We start from the raw sequence: 17,281 nt of genomic DNA on the forward strand, positions 1-17,281 counted from the left end.
TTGTTTATTTGTTTCTCGCATATTGAGTTTGAGAAGTTCTTTGTAGATCTTGGATACCAGTCTTTTATCTGTAGCGCCATTTGCAAATATATTCTCCCATTCCGTGGGCTGCCTCTTAGTTTTTTTGACTGTTTCCTTGGCTGTGCAGAAGCTTTTTATCTTGATGAAGCCCCACAAGTTCATTTTATCTTTTGTTTCTCTTGTCTTCCGAGGTGTGTCATGAAAAAGGTTGCTTTGGCCGATGTCGTAGAGGTTGCTGCCTATGTTCTCCTCTAGGATTTTGATGGATTCCTGTCTCACATCGAGGTCTTTCATCCATTTGGAGTTTATCTTTGTGTATGGTGTGAGAGAGTGGTCAAGTTTCATTCTTTTGCATGTAGCTGTCCAATTTTCCCAGCACCATTTATTGAAGAGACTGTCTTTTTTCCACCGGATGTTTTAAACAGGCCAATTAATTATGAAGAGATTGAGTCAGTGATAAACTCTGACAAAACTCTTTGTTTTTGTTTTGTATTTTCCTTAGGTGATTAACACTTTAGGCCTTGCGGATCCGCTGAGGAAAGCAACGGCGCTCACAAGAAGGAAAACAGACTCAAAGTCTGTGTAGGTACAAAGTTTATTGCCCTTAAGACTTTGCTTCCTGCCTTCCATTTATAACCAAGAACGAAACCAACAAGAAATAGAAACCAAACACTGAGACTAGTCCATGCAAAAGAACAACGATAAAAATGAGAGGTAGAGCAATATCTTACAGGCCAGTATGCAGCCTGCAGTTAACATTCCAAACTTGAAAACCGATGCGAAGAGTATCGGATTGATTTTTGCAATTGCATAAATATACATCGTAGGTACGTATATATGTACGTACCCTGCGTATAAATACACACACACATCCACACAGACACCGTTTGCGCAACTGAAGTGTTGGGGGAGGGATGGCAGTCCAAGTGGGTAAGTAGGTTTGAAAAGCAATAGAATGAAGTTTCCTGCAAGGTTGCACAGCTTGAGGAAACAGCCTTGACCTCTGTCTGTAAAGCGGTGCCTTCCACATAGGCTGCTTCCGAGGGTTGTACGTGTTCCTGTTTGTCCAGCATGCGGAGTAATGCCTGGCACTGGAGTCAGCACTCAGCACTGTTGATTAGAAGTGAAATGAAGCAGCCCCAGCCTCGACCCTCACTGGCTGGGAGAGCGGGGAGGGCCCCTTCCCATTCCCTCAGACGAAGAACTGCCCGCTGGAGGGCATGTCACACCTCTCCTGGCAAGTTCCCACTGTTGCAGGTGACACTCCTGCCGATAGGGCAAAGTCAGTCAGTGCTTCTTGAATGAACGGGTGGCTGGACCAGATCCGCGTTTCCCACGGGAGGAATGTGAGGTGACTTTAGGTGGCACCCCGGTAGATGTGTTACATTTTCAAAGGTATTGATTACAGGGTGTGTTAGAAGAAAATATTAGGTAGCACGTCACACCTGGGTGCTAAAAGAAGTGAGTTGATCTAAAGGACTGTTGAGGGGCCCCTGTGTGGCTCAGTAGGTTGAGCATCTGCCTTTGGCTTGGGTCATGATCTCGGGGTCCTGGGATTGAGCTGCATGTCGGGTTCCCCGCACGCTTCTCCCTTTTCCTCTCCCTCTGCCACTCCCCCTGCTTGTGCTGTCGTTCTTGCTTGTTCTCAGTCTCTCAAATAAATAAATAAAATATTTAAAAAATGTAAAATAAAGGAATATTAAATGGAGCAGGTGCATGGTGAATGTCATGAAAATTTCAGGACAATCGTGGATTGAATGAACACTGTTAAAAGGTCTTTCTAAATCTGATATTTTTCATTCTTGGCATTTTATTTCAATATCTATTTATTTATTTAACTTTTTGAGAGAGAGAGAGAGAGAGAGAGAGAGAGAACACGTGTGAGCAGTGGTGGGGAGGGCAGGGGAGAGAGAAAGATCCCAAGCAGGCTCCACGCCCATTGCAGAGCCAGACATGGGCCTCAGTCTCAAGAGTCTGAGATCACAATCTGAGCCACAACCAGGGGTCGGCTGCCCACCAGACTGTGCCACCCAGGCACCCCTGATTTCTTCCTGGTGTGTCCTGCAGTCACTGGAGCATCGTGTTAGAGTTGTCATTACGTGTGCACATGGACGTGCTCAGTCTTCCTCGTGGAGTGGTTGGACCGCTGCACTCACAGCCCCTGGCTGCTTCAGTCCACGTACCATCTAGGGGCCATTTGAAGAAGGGGCACAAATTCTAATTGCTGTTCGAGAACCATCCATCGATACCTTCTGATCAGACCAAGAAAGACTCAGTAACACAGCCTACACCTGGAGGGTCAGGAGCTTGGAAAGAAATCTCAGAGCCGATGATGGCGATCTCTTCAGAAGCGCAGCCTCGCCAGTGTGCTTGGCTGCACGAAGGTCAATGCTGTGTGGAAACTCCCAGATATCCTGAAAGGGAAGACCTAACCAACCCATGTCACTCATCTTTTTCCTTTCATTCTGTTCAAATAAGTCTAAAAGGGCTTTTTCATAAACACAAAATTAGAATTCTAAGCAATAAGAAAAACACTGACTAACTGGCAGTGTTTCTTCTTTTTTCTGTCTTACAATTGATGGTGTCTTAGAATGAAATACGGCATATGGTTAGTGTAGAAACATTCTAAAACAAAGAGAAGTTAAAACACACACATACACATACACACCCATGCACCCCAGAAATCTCTGATGTTTCTCCTGTTTCTCTGCTGTTCTTCAGCCTCCCTGCCTGCCTTCTGCTACTGGAACATTCCAAGGCGCTTCCTGCCCCAGAGCATTTCTATCTGTTGTGTGTCCTGTCTGGAATGCCTTTTGCACAGCTCTCTCCGATTCTGTGGGGCTCCACGTGGCCTTCCCTTTTCAGGGAGGCCTCCCTTTTACCTTCTCTAGTGCAGGTCCTTCCATCCCCCATGCTGTTGTCCTTCATCTGGCATAAGCTCTTATGTCTCTTTGTGTCTGCTCTTCCCGGGCTCCCCACGGTATCCCCAATGCCTGGCACTTAGCAGACACTGGACAGGTATTGCTTGAACTGGATCCATAGTGTTAAACTGAGGGCGAATGCAGCAGCTGCTCCTTGTCATCCAGGAGAGGGCAGTAGGAAGTACAGGGAGGAGCTCCTAGAGGAAGGCAGCTTGGTCAGCTTTTCAGCAGGTAGAGCCGCTGAGTGGTGGAGCGAGTGCCTTCTTTGTGGGGCGTGCTCAGGGAGTGGCTTGGTGTTGTTGAAGGGTTCTGGCACCGGATGTCAGGGTTGGCCAGTCATTTGGAATGTTCCTTCCAACCAGACATCCATGTTTGAGGACTGTTCTCATCACTGGTCTGTGGTTCTTGCTTCAACTGCAGATGTGGCTTTTACCACTAGATGGCACTAGATGATGCCTTTGAGGACGGTGCTCCTCAAAGCACCAACAGAGAGCAATTGTCTCTGTTTTAATTATTGAAGTAATCCATCTATACAATGTTATATCAGTTTCAGGTGTGCAGCATAGTGATTTGACAAGTCTGTATACATTACACAGCGCTCACCACGATTAAGTATAGTCACTATATGTCACACAGTAGGGCATTGTTACAATTTTATTTGACCATATTCCAGACATTGTACTTTTCATCTTTGTGAGTTATTTATATAAGTGGAAGATTGTAACTCTTAATCCCCTTCACCAATTTCGCCCCCCCCCCCTTTACCTCTGGCAACCATCAGTTTGCTTTCTTTCTTGAAGAGTTTGTTTTGTTTTGTTTGTTTGGAGAACAGATTTTTCATGACACTTATACCCAGAACACATACTTCGACCAAAGCTTCCTGAAACAGTCTTTAACTCTTACAGTATGTAGTCCATACTGATTTTTTCTAGTTTACTCTAGTTGACTGTATTTTCTAAGACGGTGATTTGCAAACTATTACATTGATTTTATGACATGGATGGGTCACAATTCATTGTTTGAAAAGCACCATTTTAGACAACTGAGCCTGTTCACCCTTGTAAAACTCTATAGGTCAGCTTTCCTTGACAATCTGGGCTTGCAGGTAATTGTGTCCCTTAGTGCGTACTTTGTGTGTTTCTGTGTTGAGTTGCTGCCTTGAGTAGCCGAAGGTATGTGCTTCCTTATGGGTGTCTGTGGATGTGGGAACATGGACGTGGGAGACTGGGGGGGGACATGTTTGTACAGGATTTGCACCGACTGTAGTCAAGAGAGCAGTAAGCCTTGTCAGTGGATATAAAGAGAAAATAGAATATCTATCTGCTTCTGGGAGCTCAGAACCCAGCTGGGTGACATCATACACACACACACCCCCACACCCACACCCTACCCCTTTCAGCTTACTCCTCAAGCAAGTGGAAATGAGCTGATGCGCTCAGGATATCATTTAGGATGTTTCAGGGTGTAAATAACAGAAAACCAACTCCATTTGGTTTATTTATTACTTTTTTTAAAATGTAAATTCAATTAGCCAACTTACAGTACATCCATAGATTCAGATGTAGTGTTCAGTAGTTTGTCAGTTTTGTGTAACACCCAGTGCTCATCATATCACGTGCCCTCCTTAATGCCCATCACCGAATTATGTCACCCCCACACCCACCTCCCCTCCGGCAATCCTCAGTTTGTTTGCTAGAGTTAAGAGTCTCCTATGGTTTTTCTCCATCTCTGATGTCTTCCCAGTCTGTTTTCCCTCCCTTCCCCTAGGTCCTCTGGCCTGTTTCTTATATTCCACATATGAGTGAAACCATATGATAATTGACTTTGTCTTACTGACTGGTTAGTGTACTTCGCTCAGCATAATACCCTCCAGTTCTATCCACGTGGATGTAAATGGTAAATTTTCATCCTTTCTGTTGGCTGGGTAATATTCCACATGGTATAGATGTGGTATAGATGGTAATACCACATCTTTTTCCATTCATCTATCGATGGCCATCTTGGCTCTTTCCACAGTTTGGCTGTTGTGGACATTGCTGATGTGAACATTGGGGTGCACGTGCCCCTTCGGGTCACTACATTTGTATCTTTGGGGTAAATACCTAGTAGTACAATTGCTGGGTTGTAGGGTAGCTCTTTTTTTTTTTTTTAAGATTTTATTTATTTGTCAGAGAGAGAGAGCACAAGCAGGGGGAATGGGAGGCAGAGGGAGAAGGTGGCTCCCCGCTGAGCAAGGAGCCCGACGCGGGACGTGATCCCAGGAGTCTGGGATCGTGACCCGAGCCAAAGGCAGATGCTCAACTGACTGAGCCACCCAGGCATCCCAAGGTAGCTCTATCTTTAACTTCTTGAGGAACCTCCATACTGTTTTCCAGAGTGGCTGCACCAGTTTGCCTTCCCACCAACAGTGTAAAAGTGTTCACCTTTATCCTCATCCTTGCCAACATTTGTTTCCTGTCTTGTGAATTTAAACCATTCTTACTGGTATGAAGTTTTATCTCATTGTGGTTTTGATTTGTATTTCCCTGATGCCAAATGATATGGAGCAGGTTTTCATGTGTCTGTTGGTCATTTGTGTGTCTTCTTTGGAGAAATACCTGTACATGTCTTCTGCCCGTTTCTGGATTATTTTTTGAGTTTTGAGTTTGATAAGTTCTTTATAGATCTTGGATACTAGCCCTTTATCTGATAAGACATTTGCAAATATCTTTTCCCGTTCTGTGGGTTGCCTTTTAGTTTTGTTGACTGATTCCTTTGCTGTGTGGAAGCTTTTTATCTTGATGAAGTCCCAATAGTTCATTTTTGCTTTTGCTTGCCTTGCCTTTGGAGATGTGTCTAGCAAGAAGTTGCTGCGGCTGAGGTGGAAGAGCTTGCTGCCTATGTTCTCTAGGATTTTGTGGGATTCCTGTCTCACATTAAGGTCTTTCATCCATTTTGAGTTTATCTTTGTGTATGGTGTGAGAGAGTGGTCAAGTTTCATTCTTTTTCATGTAGCTGTCCAATTTTCCCAGCACCATTTATTGAAGAGGCTCTCCTTTTTCCATTGGATTTCTTTCCTGCTTTGTCTAGGATCAGTTGACCATAGAGTTGAGGGTCCATGTCTGGGTTCTCTGTTCTGTTCCATTGATCCATGTGTCTGTTTTTGTGCCAGTACCATGCTGTCTTGATGGTTACAGCTTTGTAATGGAGCTTGAAGTCTGACATTGTGATGCCCCCAGCTTTGGTTTTCTTTTTCAACATTCCTTTGGCTCTTTGGGGTCTTTTCTGGTTCCATACAAATCTTAGGATTATTTGTTACAGCTTTGTGAAAAAGTTGATGGTTTTTTCATAGGGATTGCATTGAATGTATAGATTACTCTGTGTAGCATAGACATTTTAACAATATTCTTCCAATCCATGAGCATGGAACATTTTTCCGTTTCTTTGTGTCTTCCTCAATTTCTTTCATAAGTGTTCTGTAGATTTTGGAATACAGATCCTTGACCTCTCTGGTTAGGTATATTCTTAGGTATCTTATGGGTTTTGGTGCAATTGTAAATGGGATCGATTCCTTCATTTCTCTTTCTTCTGTCTCATTGTTAGTGTATAGAAATGCAACTGATTTCTGTGCGGTGATTTTATATCCTGCCGTGTTGCTGAATTCTTGTATGAGTCCTAACTATTTTGGGGTGGAGTCGTTTGGGTTTTCCACATAAAGTATTGTGTCATCTGCAAAGAGTGATTGTTTGACTTCTTTGCCCATTTGGAGGCCTTTTATTTCTTTTTGTTGTCTGATTGCTGAGGCTAGGACTTCTATTTGAGCAACTGTGGTGAGAGTGGGCATCCCTGTCGTGTTCCTGACCTTAGGGGAAAAGCTCTCAGTTTTTCCCCATGGAGAGTGATACTCGCTGTGGGCTTTTCGTAGATGTCTTTTATGTTACTGAGGTATGTTCCCTCTACCCCAACACTGTGGAGAATTTTAATCAAGAAAGGATGATGCATTTCGTCCAATGCTTTTTCTGCATCAATTGAGAGGACCGTATGCATCTTGTCCTTTCTTTTATTAATGTGATGTATCATGTTGATTTGATTTGCGAATGTTGAGCCACCCTTGCAGCACAGGAATAAATCCCACTTGGTCATGGTGAATCCTTCTTTTAACGTACTGTTGTATCCTACGGGATAGTATGTTGGTGAGAATTTTTAAACCCATGGGGTCTTTGTCTGGTTTTGGGATCAAGGTAATGCTGGCCTTATAGAACAAGTTTGGAAGTTTCCCTTCCATTTCTATTTTTTGAAACAGCCTCAGAAGAATAGGTATGAGTTTTTCTTTAAATGTTTGGTAGAATTCCCTTGGGAAACCATCTGGCCCTGGACTCTTGTGTGTTGGGATATTTCTATCACTGCTTCTATTGCCTTGCTGGTTATGGGTCTGTTCAGATTTTCTGTTTCTTCCTGATTTAGTTTTGGTAGTTTGTAAGTTTCCAGGAACGCATCCGTTTCTTCCAGATTGCCTCATTTGTTGTCATATAGCTGCTCATAATATGTTCTTAAGATTGTTTGTATTTCCTTGGTGTTGGTTGTGATCTCTCCTCTTTCATTCATGATATTATTATTTTGGGTCCTTTCCCCTTTCTTTTGGATAAGTCTGGCTAGAGGTTCATCAGTCTTATTAATAATTTCAAAGAACCAGCTCTAGGTTCATTGATCTGTTCTACTGTTCTTCTGGTTTCGATTTCATTGATTTCTGCTCTGCTTTTTATAATGTCCGTTCTCCTGCTTGGTCTAGGCTTTATTTGCTGTCCTTTCTCTAGCTTCTTTAGGTGTAAGGTTAGCTTGTGTATTTGATACTTTTCTAATTTTTTTTTGAGAAAGGCTTGTATTGCTATGTACTTTCCTCTTAGGACTGCTTTTGCTGTATCTCAAAGGTTTTGAGTAGCTGCGTTTTCATTTGCATTCGGTAAGAATTTTTTTAATTCTTTTTTTTTTAAGATTTTATTTATTTATTTGACAGAGAGAGAGACAGCCAGCGAGAGAGGGAACACACGCAGGGGGAGTGGGAGAGGAAGAAGCAGGCTCTCAGAGAAGCAGGGAGCCCAATGTGGGGCTTGATCCCAGGACCCTGGAATCATGCCCTGAGCCGAAGGCAGACAGTTAACGACTGAGTCACCCAGTTGCCTCGAATTTTTTAAAATTCTTCTTTAATTTCCTGGTTGACCCATTCATTCTTTAGTAGGATGCTCTTTAGCTTCTGAGTGTTGGTGTTCCTTCTAAATTTCCTCTTGTGCCTGAGTTCCAGTTTCAAAGCATTGTGGTCTGAAAATATGCAGGGAATAATCCCAGTCTTTTGGTATTGGTTGGGACCTGATTTGTGACCCAGTGTGATCTGTTTTCGAGAATGTTCCATGTGCACTGGAGAAGAATGTGTGTTCTTTTGCTTTAGGATGGAATGCTCTGTATATATCCATGAAGTCCATCTGGTACAGCGTGTCATTCAGAGCCCTTGTTTCCTTGTTGATCATCTGCTTAGATGATCTGTCCATTGCTGTGAGTGGGGTGTTGAAGTCCCCTATGATTATTGTATTATCATCAATGTGTTTCTTTAATTTGGTTTTTAATTGACTTATATAATTGGCTGCGCATATGTTAGGAGCATAAATATTTATAATTGTTAGATCTTCTTATTGGGTGGACCCTTTAAGTATGATATAACATCCCTCTTCCTGCCTTACTATAGTCTTTGGTTTAAAATCTAATTTGTCTGATGTGAGCATTGCTACCCCAGCTTTCTTTTGAAGTCCATTAGCATCATAAATGGATCTGTACCCTCCTCACTTTCAATCTGGAGGTGTCGGAGTCTCTTGTAGATAGCATATGAATGGGTCTTGCTTTTTTATCCAATCTGATACCCTGTGTCTTTTGATTGGAGCATTTAGCCCATTTACATTCAGAGTAACTATTGAGAGATATGAATTTAGTGCCTTTGTAGTACCTGTAGAGTCCCAGTTTCTGTAGATCGTTTCTGTTTCTTTCTGGTTTACATTACTTTTGGGCTCAGTCTTCGCTTAGAGGATCCCTTTTAATATTTCTTGCAGGGCTGGTTTAGTGGTCATGTGTCCTTTCAGTTTCTGTTTGTCCAGGAAGCCCTTTATTCCTCCTTCCATTCTGAATGACAGCCTTGCTGGATAAAGTATTCTTGGCTGTATGTTTTTCTCATTTAGTACCCTGAATATATCATGCCAGCCCTTTCTGGCTTCCCAGGGCTCTGTGGATAGGTCTGCTGCCAGCCTAGTGTTGCTACCCCTTTAGGTTAGGAACCTCTTGTCTCGAGATGCTTTCAGGATTTTCTCTTTATGTCTGAAATCCGCAAGCTTCGCTCTTGTATGTTGGAGTGTTGATCTCTTTTTATTGATTTTGAGGGGGGTCCTCTCTATATCTTGGACTTGTATGCCTGTATCCATCCTGGGATAGGGAAATGCTCAGCTATGATTTGCTCAAATATACCTTCTGTCTCCCCTCTCTCTCTTTCTTTGTTCTCGGGGACCCCAGTAATTGTTTTGCATTATGGTATTGCTGATTTCTTGAAGCCTCCCTTCATGGTCCATTAATTGTTTTTCTCTCTTTCCCTCGGCTTCCTTCCTTTCCATCAACTTGTCTTCTATGTCACTTATTCTCTCTTCTGCCTCACTTACCCTAGGTGTTAGAGCATCCAATTTAGACTGCATCTCAGTTAAAGCATTTTAAATTTCAGCCCGATTAGATTTTATTTCTGCACTAATATTCTCTACTCTCTTTATGCTTTTTTCAAGCCCAGCTAATAACTTTATAATAGTTATCCTGAATTCCAGCTCCGATATTTTACTTATATCCATATCAATTAGATCTGTGGCAGAGAGTATTGCCTCTGGTTCTTTCTTTTGTTGTGAATTCCTCCTTCTAGTTATTTTGCTCACAGAAGAATGGATGAACAGGAGAGCAAAATCAAAAATATTAACCACGACCCAAGCAAAATCCACACTAGACAAATCCAAAGAGGTCAGAAACCAAAAAAGAAAAAAAAAAAGGGTGGGGGAGAAGAGAGAATATAATCTCCCAGGTGTTCAAAACAGGTGATCCACTTGGTCTTGGCTATATTTTAGTCTGTTTGTTAAAAGACACTAAATCCCAATAATGTAAAATCACCAATGTGTGTGTATATGTATATATACATATACAGAAACATAAAATTGAATAAAGTGAAAAGAAGCCAAAAAGGAAGAATATATCTAATGTAAATGTAAAAAAATGAAAGTTAAAAAAAGACTTAAAAGCAAAGAGTTGATAATATACGAAACTAGTTGAAAAGGAAAAAAGAAAAGGAAAATTTTAAACTGAAAGATCAACAAATCACGAGAAAACCTTTGAATTTTATTTACTGTTTTCCCCTAGTGCTTGCTTCTAAACTTGGTGTTCACCTGTTTTTCCACATGGTTTTCTGGGGGGGGGCCCACTGTGCTGATTCTCAGGTGTCTTTGCCTGGGGGGAGTTGTACCCTCCATTTCCAGGGGGCCAGGCTCAGTGTAAACTGCCTCTAGTTGGTCTGTATGGCTTTTGTTCCCTGAAGGCTTTCTGGGCCTCTTTAGAGGATGAAAACAAAAGTGGTCATGCCCTGATCTCCAGTCCCTGTGCGGAAAGATCATGGTTCCCTCTCTTCAGTAAACCCCCAGGGATAAGGGGTCTTCACTTTTGTGTATACCAAACTCTGCAGTCTCCTGCAGTGCATGCCTGCACTGATCCTCCCAGGAGAAGGCGGAGGGTCGCGGCTTTTCTGTCCTTTGCAGGGCCCCCACATGATAGCTGTTGCCTGACCAAGCTGCGGTTTGAGGTTTATGGCAATCCCCCTCCTCTGCTCCCTGACCCTAACAGATTTCCCGGCTCCAGTGCCTGGGAACTCTGCTGGCTCAGGTACCCCTGTTTTTCCTGTGACCCTAGGGATCCTGAGACCACACTGCCCCACCTGGGATTCTGCCCCACCTCGCCACCTGAGCACCTTTCAGGCAGGGACGTCTCTCACTTGGAGCAGATTTCTAAAGGTCTGATTTTGCACTCTGGGGTTATGTCACTTTCCTGTGGACGGCTCACACAGGCTCCCTCTCCCTGCAGATGATCTTCCCATATGTCCCCACAGATTCATTTCTCCGCACCTTCTACTTTGCAAAAAGTGGTCACATTTCTCTTTGTAGAATTCCAGCAATTCTTTCTGTACATCTCAGATTGAATTCATACGTGTCCAGAAAGACGTAATAGTTATCTAGCTAAATTACAGGGACCAGATGAATTGAGGTCCCCTGCTGTTCCATCATCTTGCCTCCCTCCCTCTATGTATTACTTTTTAAAAAATATTTATTTATTTTAGAGAGTGAGCAGGGGGATGGGCAAAGGGAGGGAGAATCCTGAAGCAGACTCCCTGCTGAGCACAGAGTCCGACACGGGGCTCAATCCCAGGACCCTGAGATCATGATGTGAGCCTAAACCCAAGGTAGCCACTGAATTGACGGAGCCACCCAGGTACACCTCCATTTGGTTGAAATGTTAAACACAGGGGTGCATGGGTGGCTCAGTCAGTTAAGCGGCTACCTTGGGCTCAGGTCATGATCTCAGGGTCCTGAGATCGAGCCCCCCATCAGGGTCCCTGCTCAGTGGGAAGTCTGCTTCTCCCTCTCCCTCTGCTACTTCCCCTGTTTGTGTTCTCTCAGTTATTCTCTCTCTCTCTCAAATAAATAAATAAAACCTTAAAAAATAAATAAATGGTAAACATATATATTAATTCACAAGATAACTGATGAGGGGCAGAGCAGACTCCAGGCCCACAGTGACTTGGCATGGCCTTAGCGTTCCAGGCTCCTTCCCCTACGTCTTGTTGTCCTAAGGCTAGTTCCACTCAGGTTTGACAGAAGACCTTCAGGGATATTTGGACTTCAGCTCCCCGGCTTAGAACACCAAAACTTTGCTTCCTTGTAGCGTAGACCAGGGAGAGTTTAGGCTACCATAGCATTTTCCGGTTGTATAGACCAGAGAGTACAGGCTACTCTAGCATTTTCTAGGTTGTAGCAGTTGTGTTTATTTGTTCCTGGTTTTCCCACTATGACCTGCTTAAGGGATGTGGAAGGACTGGTACCTAATACAGAGCCGGGGGAAATACTTAGGTAGTCATTCGTAAGTTTCACAAAACAATCCTGGATCTCCTTTCCTATGGACACAGAACTTCTGGTTGAGCAGAGTTGTCTGATTGGCTCTGGCCAGTGAGTTTGCTGAGGGAATAGGTGGTGGCAGGTCTTCTAGGTGAGGTATGAGGTGAGGTTATGTGCTCTCTAGGGTCCTGGAAAAAGAGTTAGCCGCATGAGTAAAGAGAGGAAAGAAATGGCCACTGTGCGGAGGTTGAGGGGCCGTGTATGTGAGCACCAAGAGGGATGGCCGAGTCTGTTGACATTGGTAAGGGAGCACCAAACGTGCCTCTGTTGGCCTTTTGAGGTAGATGATTTTCCTCCTCGACCTGGGTCCTGAGAACTGGGCCAGAACCTAATGACCTCTATTCATCTGCCTCCTTTCCTCTGTTCCAGGTTTGCAGTAAGCCTTGGCTACTGGCATGACCCTTACATCCAGCATTTTGATAAGACTGTCTAAGGAGAGGAGGTCCTCCGAAATTAACAGAGGCAAGTGACCCCCTCCCTCCCAACTTCCCCTCGTCAGCCCAGAGGCCTGCGGTTTTAGGAATTCATGCTTAAAAAGAGAGAGTTCCAGTGTTCACTCTCTCCAGGCATATGAATGTGCTCCTATAGCAACATCCTCATGAACATAGTGTATTATGAACCTTTTCATTGTGGTTAATCTGATATGGGAAAATGTTATCTTACAGTAATTTTGTTTTGTAATCCTCTGATTTTGGGGGTGAAGTTGAAAATCATTTTTGTATGTTTAAGAGCCATTTATATGATCTTTCACTGTGAATTGTCTGTTCAAGGAAGGAATTACTTTTTTGGCTTTATTAAAGCGGTAATAACACTGTTAGGCTCTGCAAGTCCTTTCTATCAAGGCAGAGAAAGGATTTGAGGTGGGAGGGTGACTCAGTCTCAGCCAGACTGAGAAATTAACCAAGTGACCACAGTCCTTGTGTGTGCCAGGAATCCTGGCCCTAAAGATGGAGCCTATGGGTAGATTCTATAAGAAATGCAAAGAACGTTTAACGTGGTGGTCCCTGAGAAAAAGGACGTGGATCTTACTTGGAGCTCAGGATGAACCCAGGCATTAGGAAGATGGGGCCAGGCCTGGCTCAGAGGCCTGAAGCCTCCCTCCTGGGCTCCTGAGGAAGCTTTCTATACCACTGCTGCAGAGGCAGGGACCCACCTCGGGGCCTTGGGAACTGGGTGCCCGAGGCAGCATGTCAGCCAGCCTGCCTCTTCCTCTGCCTGGGCTGGCATCTCCAGACTGGGCCCCACTAGGAGAGTGCTTCCCAAACAGCGTGTGGTGAGCATTTTTAAAGTTTTTTCCCAATAATCAGTCTGCTGCGGATGATACTCTGTAACATACAATAAAAATGATTTCCTCGAAAAATAAAAAGCCAGAGACATGTAAAATACAAGCTCAAATTGTGTAGTAGCAGAATCAATAGGACTGCAGTAAGTTTCTAAATGCTACTCCAATTTTGTTCTTAAAATAGTTAAGCGCAAGGCTTTAGAACACAGATTTTATCTTCCTTTCCCCCTCTTTTATTTCCCATCTCCTTTGCTCCAGCTCCCCACTCCGGAGCTAAACAAGTCCATTTATTGGGCAACGTTTACTCCTGGCTTCCCCTCCCACCAGTGCTCTGTGAGGCCTTTTTATAAACATAGAGGCTCTTACCCACACAGAATGGAGATGAAGGGAACACGGTAAGAAATACTTTTTTTGTTTGTTTTGACATTTATCTGCCCCATTCCCTGACCCCAAAATATTATTTTTGTCATGATCTCGCAATTCTGAGTTTGAGCCGAGTCCTGAGTAGCTTTCACCTAGCTATGAAAAGCACGTTTCCAAAAGGAACATTTAGATCTGACATTTTGATGTAAAACACTTGTCTTTCCCATGTAAAATAATGGGACATTTTATTTTAATTTTTAAAGATTTTATTTCTTTATTGGAAAGAGAGACCATGAGCAGGAGGGGCAGAGGCAGAGGGAGAAGCAGGCTCCCAGCTGAGCGGGGAGCCCGATGCAGGGCTTGATCCCAGGACCCTGAGATCCTGACCTGAGCCAAAGGCGGACGCTTAACCAACAGCCACCCGGGTGCCCCAAGGGGCAATTTATTTGTAAGATCGTTAATTCCATTAAATCATTAAATAGATTGTACTTACTTTGCTGGTAGCAGCTTTAAATTAAATTTAAAAAAGGAAGAGAATGTGAAAGTCACTCTTTCTCCCATGAAGTCCACAATAACCCGCTGACCCGGAGGAGGAGCAGAAGTGTCCTGATTTGCTTTTCTCCTGGCGTGTGCTCTGCAGGGATGATATCCCACCTCACTGAGCAATAGCTTGTCTCTGTCTCTCTCTCAGGATATTTCGCTCACGTCCATGGCGTCAGTCCGCTTATAAAGGCATTTCTACGGAAGACAGAATGTCATTGTCAAATTCTAAATCTTGGGACTGGGGTGGATACCACCTCTGGAGATTAAAGGTAAATGAAAATTCTGCCTCTTCTTTCCCAAATTGTTTCACCTGTGAAGGTGCCCGCCTGGTTCAGAAATGTTAAAATATATTCAGAGGGAATGCAGTGACGGTCTGTCTCGCGCCCCCGTCCCCAGATGCTTGCGCCTGCTGCCCCCGTCAGCCACATACTTAGTGTCCCCAGAGCCCTGGTGAAGGATGGGTGCCTTTCATCTCATCCTTTGCTGTTACAAACAGGGCTTAGGATAAAAATCCTAGTAGACATTTCCTCTGCATGGGTGGAAGAACCCTGCCCGTGGAATTATGAGATCCAGAGCCCCTGCATCTGCCATATTGGCAATAACGAAGATTTTATTGTCATCCTGCTAGTGTCTTTGGTACAGGCTGGAGGTGCACACGGCTGGGTGATTGTGCGATGACACAAAGGCCTTTTGCAGCTATTCCCTGATTTGGTCCCTCACCTGCTCTGTTAGGGAGCAAGAACAGGTGTAACTGCGCTCACTCACAGGAAAGGAGACGAGTCTGGTTAGTGGCAGAACTGGGACCAAATGGGCTGCAGCTCCTCCAAATCCAGGTTCCTTCCCTGTTCTCTACACAGAGCCTGTGCTTGTTCAGGGGGGTCTCTGCGGTCTGTTGGGCAGTGGTGCGTCTGTACCTCAGTGACCATGGTGTGGTGGAAGGAACGGGAGCAGAAGGCAGTGGCAGAACGTGTGCAGTGTGAGTGGAAGGCACTGGAGAAATGCCTCCTCTCGGCCCGACACCGTTTCGACTTGGTCCCGACATTTGGATTCTCCCCGCTGTCATGTAGGTGGGTTAATAATGAATAAATCTGACATTTTTATTCCTGGGAACAAGGTACATTGAGACTTAGGTACCCCTTCCAAGAAAAAGGTTCTCTCTCAGGAGTGAGGAAGGCGAACAGCACAGGGTCAGTAAGATATTGTGGAGGTGTTTTGTTTTGTTTGATAATTATATTGGTCCAAAGGGTTTTTTTAAATATATATGTTTCTTAAATAATAAAAAATAAACAATGCTTCTTTGCTTCTTGGAGCCTGGGCCTGTCGGGCCAAATTTAGCCCACTCAGCTATCGTCGTAAATAAAGTTTTATTGCAACACAGCCACTCCCATTTAGCTGCATCTTCTCTATGGCTGCTTTACCAGCATGACAGCGGAGTTGAGTAGTTCCAAGAGAGGCTGTCTGGCCTGCAAAGACTAAAATACTTTCTGGCCATTTACAGTAAATTTGCTAATCCCTGTATTGAGAGGTATGTGCTTGTAGAACGGGGCAGGGAAAATTTTGGCTGCCAGTCTCGTTGTCTCATGCACTTTCCCCCGGGGATGTTCCCCTAGCTGCACCAGCAGAGGCAGCGGGTCACAGGCTTTTTGCTGCCACCATCGTGGGAGCTCGTTCTGTTTGATCTCAGGGGCCCAAGACTTTGGGCAGTTGAAGCTTCCCCACTTCGGGCAGCGGGCACCAGGAGGGCCCAGGAAAGCCAGTACCATCACAGAAACAGAATAAAGGGGCAGTGAACCCCTTTAAGGGACCTCAGCTGATCGGTGTCTCCCGACTTCTGTTTTCACACAACCCAAGGATCAAGGACGCAGAGGGTGGGTCTCACCTCGGGCAGCCTGTGCTGCGGTTGGCCCTGCGGGATCCCTTCTAGTCCAAGGGCTGTGCTTCCTCACGGCGGTCCCCAGCTGCCATCCAGGAGCCGGTCCTGTCTTCGGTGTCTTTCTTGCCTCCTGTGACTCGCCAGCTTTCAGTGAGTGGCGTGTCAGACTGGCTCAGGGAATCCCAGAGTCGAAAGTGGAAACATGTGCTGCAGCCATTTTGCTCCTTTTCGAAAGCCCAGAAAGAAGCTGTCTGTTCCTTAGAGGCTCGAGGTGTGCCTTTTGGTAGCTTTCCCTCCCCAGTGACCCCTTAGTCAGTTCTTCTGAGGGTCAAGTAGCTGATGCATGGGGAGCGCTTTTTTTTTTTTTTTTAAAGATTTGACTTTTATTGGGGGGGGGAGGGGCAGAGGCAGAGGAAGAATCTTAAGCAGACTCCCCTCTAAGCACAGAGCCCGATGCTGCGCTGGATCCCAGGACCCTGAGATCGTGGCCTGAACCGAAATCATCGTCGGCCGCTCACCCGACTGAGCCAGCCAGGCGCCCCAAGGGGAAGCTCTTTATACTAAAGTAAGAAGTCCTACAGAAGATGTGGGAGTGTATGCTGTCCTTCATCTGCTTTTAATTGTTCTCATTGTCTTTGGGAATTTTAGACTCTCCTTACCCTTTCCTGTCGTGGGAGTAATATTCTGGAAGGGTGCTGTGGAGTTTCCTAGCAGAAGTTAGTTCTCGTCTGCCCTAAGCCTTTCCTCCCAGTAGCCTCAGCTAGCTCGTCCATCGCCGCGCTCTGCAGACGGGCAGGCATGTGTGGCAGCTCTGAGAGTGAACGGTTGAGATGGGTGAGCCTGTCTTTTCTGATACATCACGAAGCGGTCCTTTACTCTCTCCTCCTGTGTCCCTCTGTCACCCTCCCTCTCCCCCAAAGCAGACCCTCTGATTTTTCCACTAGGTTGGGGGGTAGCTGGACCTATGGTCCTGACACTTAACCCATAGGGATCACCTCCTACTAGAAAATGCTTGCTTGTGATTTCTGACCCCATCTTGCCAACCCCTAAGACAGCGACCCTCCCCCAT

The 17,281-nt window shown here is 44.8% G+C and overlaps 1 protein-coding gene across 10 annotated transcripts in view; it reads left to right on the forward strand.

The window, feature by feature from the left end:
• LOC125282344 (thyroid receptor-interacting protein 11-like) overlaps positions 1 to 17,281 on the forward strand; it is a 50,730-nt gene that overhangs the window by 18,577 nt on the left and 14,872 nt on the right. For 2 of the 10 annotated variants that reach the window (XM_057312125.1, XM_057312126.1), the window contains exons 2-6: positions 524 to 603; positions 12,521 to 13,828; positions 14,488 to 14,608; positions 15,197 to 15,406; positions 16,660 to 16,777. The exons of 1 other annotated variant lie outside the window; for it this stretch is intronic. The gene's annotated coding sequence lies outside the window, so the exon portion shown is untranslated. Of the gene's footprint in view, positions 1 to 523; positions 10,994 to 12,520; positions 13,829 to 14,487; positions 14,609 to 15,196; positions 15,407 to 16,654; positions 16,778 to 17,281 lie in introns of those variants that run through there. 7 more of the 10 variants (XM_057312127.1, XM_057312128.1, XM_057312129.1 and 4 more) reach the window with 7 other exon arrangements.

Source organism: Ursus arctos, unplaced genomic scaffold (assembly GCF_023065955.2).
Source record: "Ursus arctos isolate Adak ecotype North America unplaced genomic scaffold, UrsArc2.0 scaffold_143, whole genome shotgun sequence".
NCBI classification, from domain to species: domain Eukaryota; kingdom Metazoa; phylum Chordata; class Mammalia; order Carnivora; family Ursidae; genus Ursus; species Ursus arctos.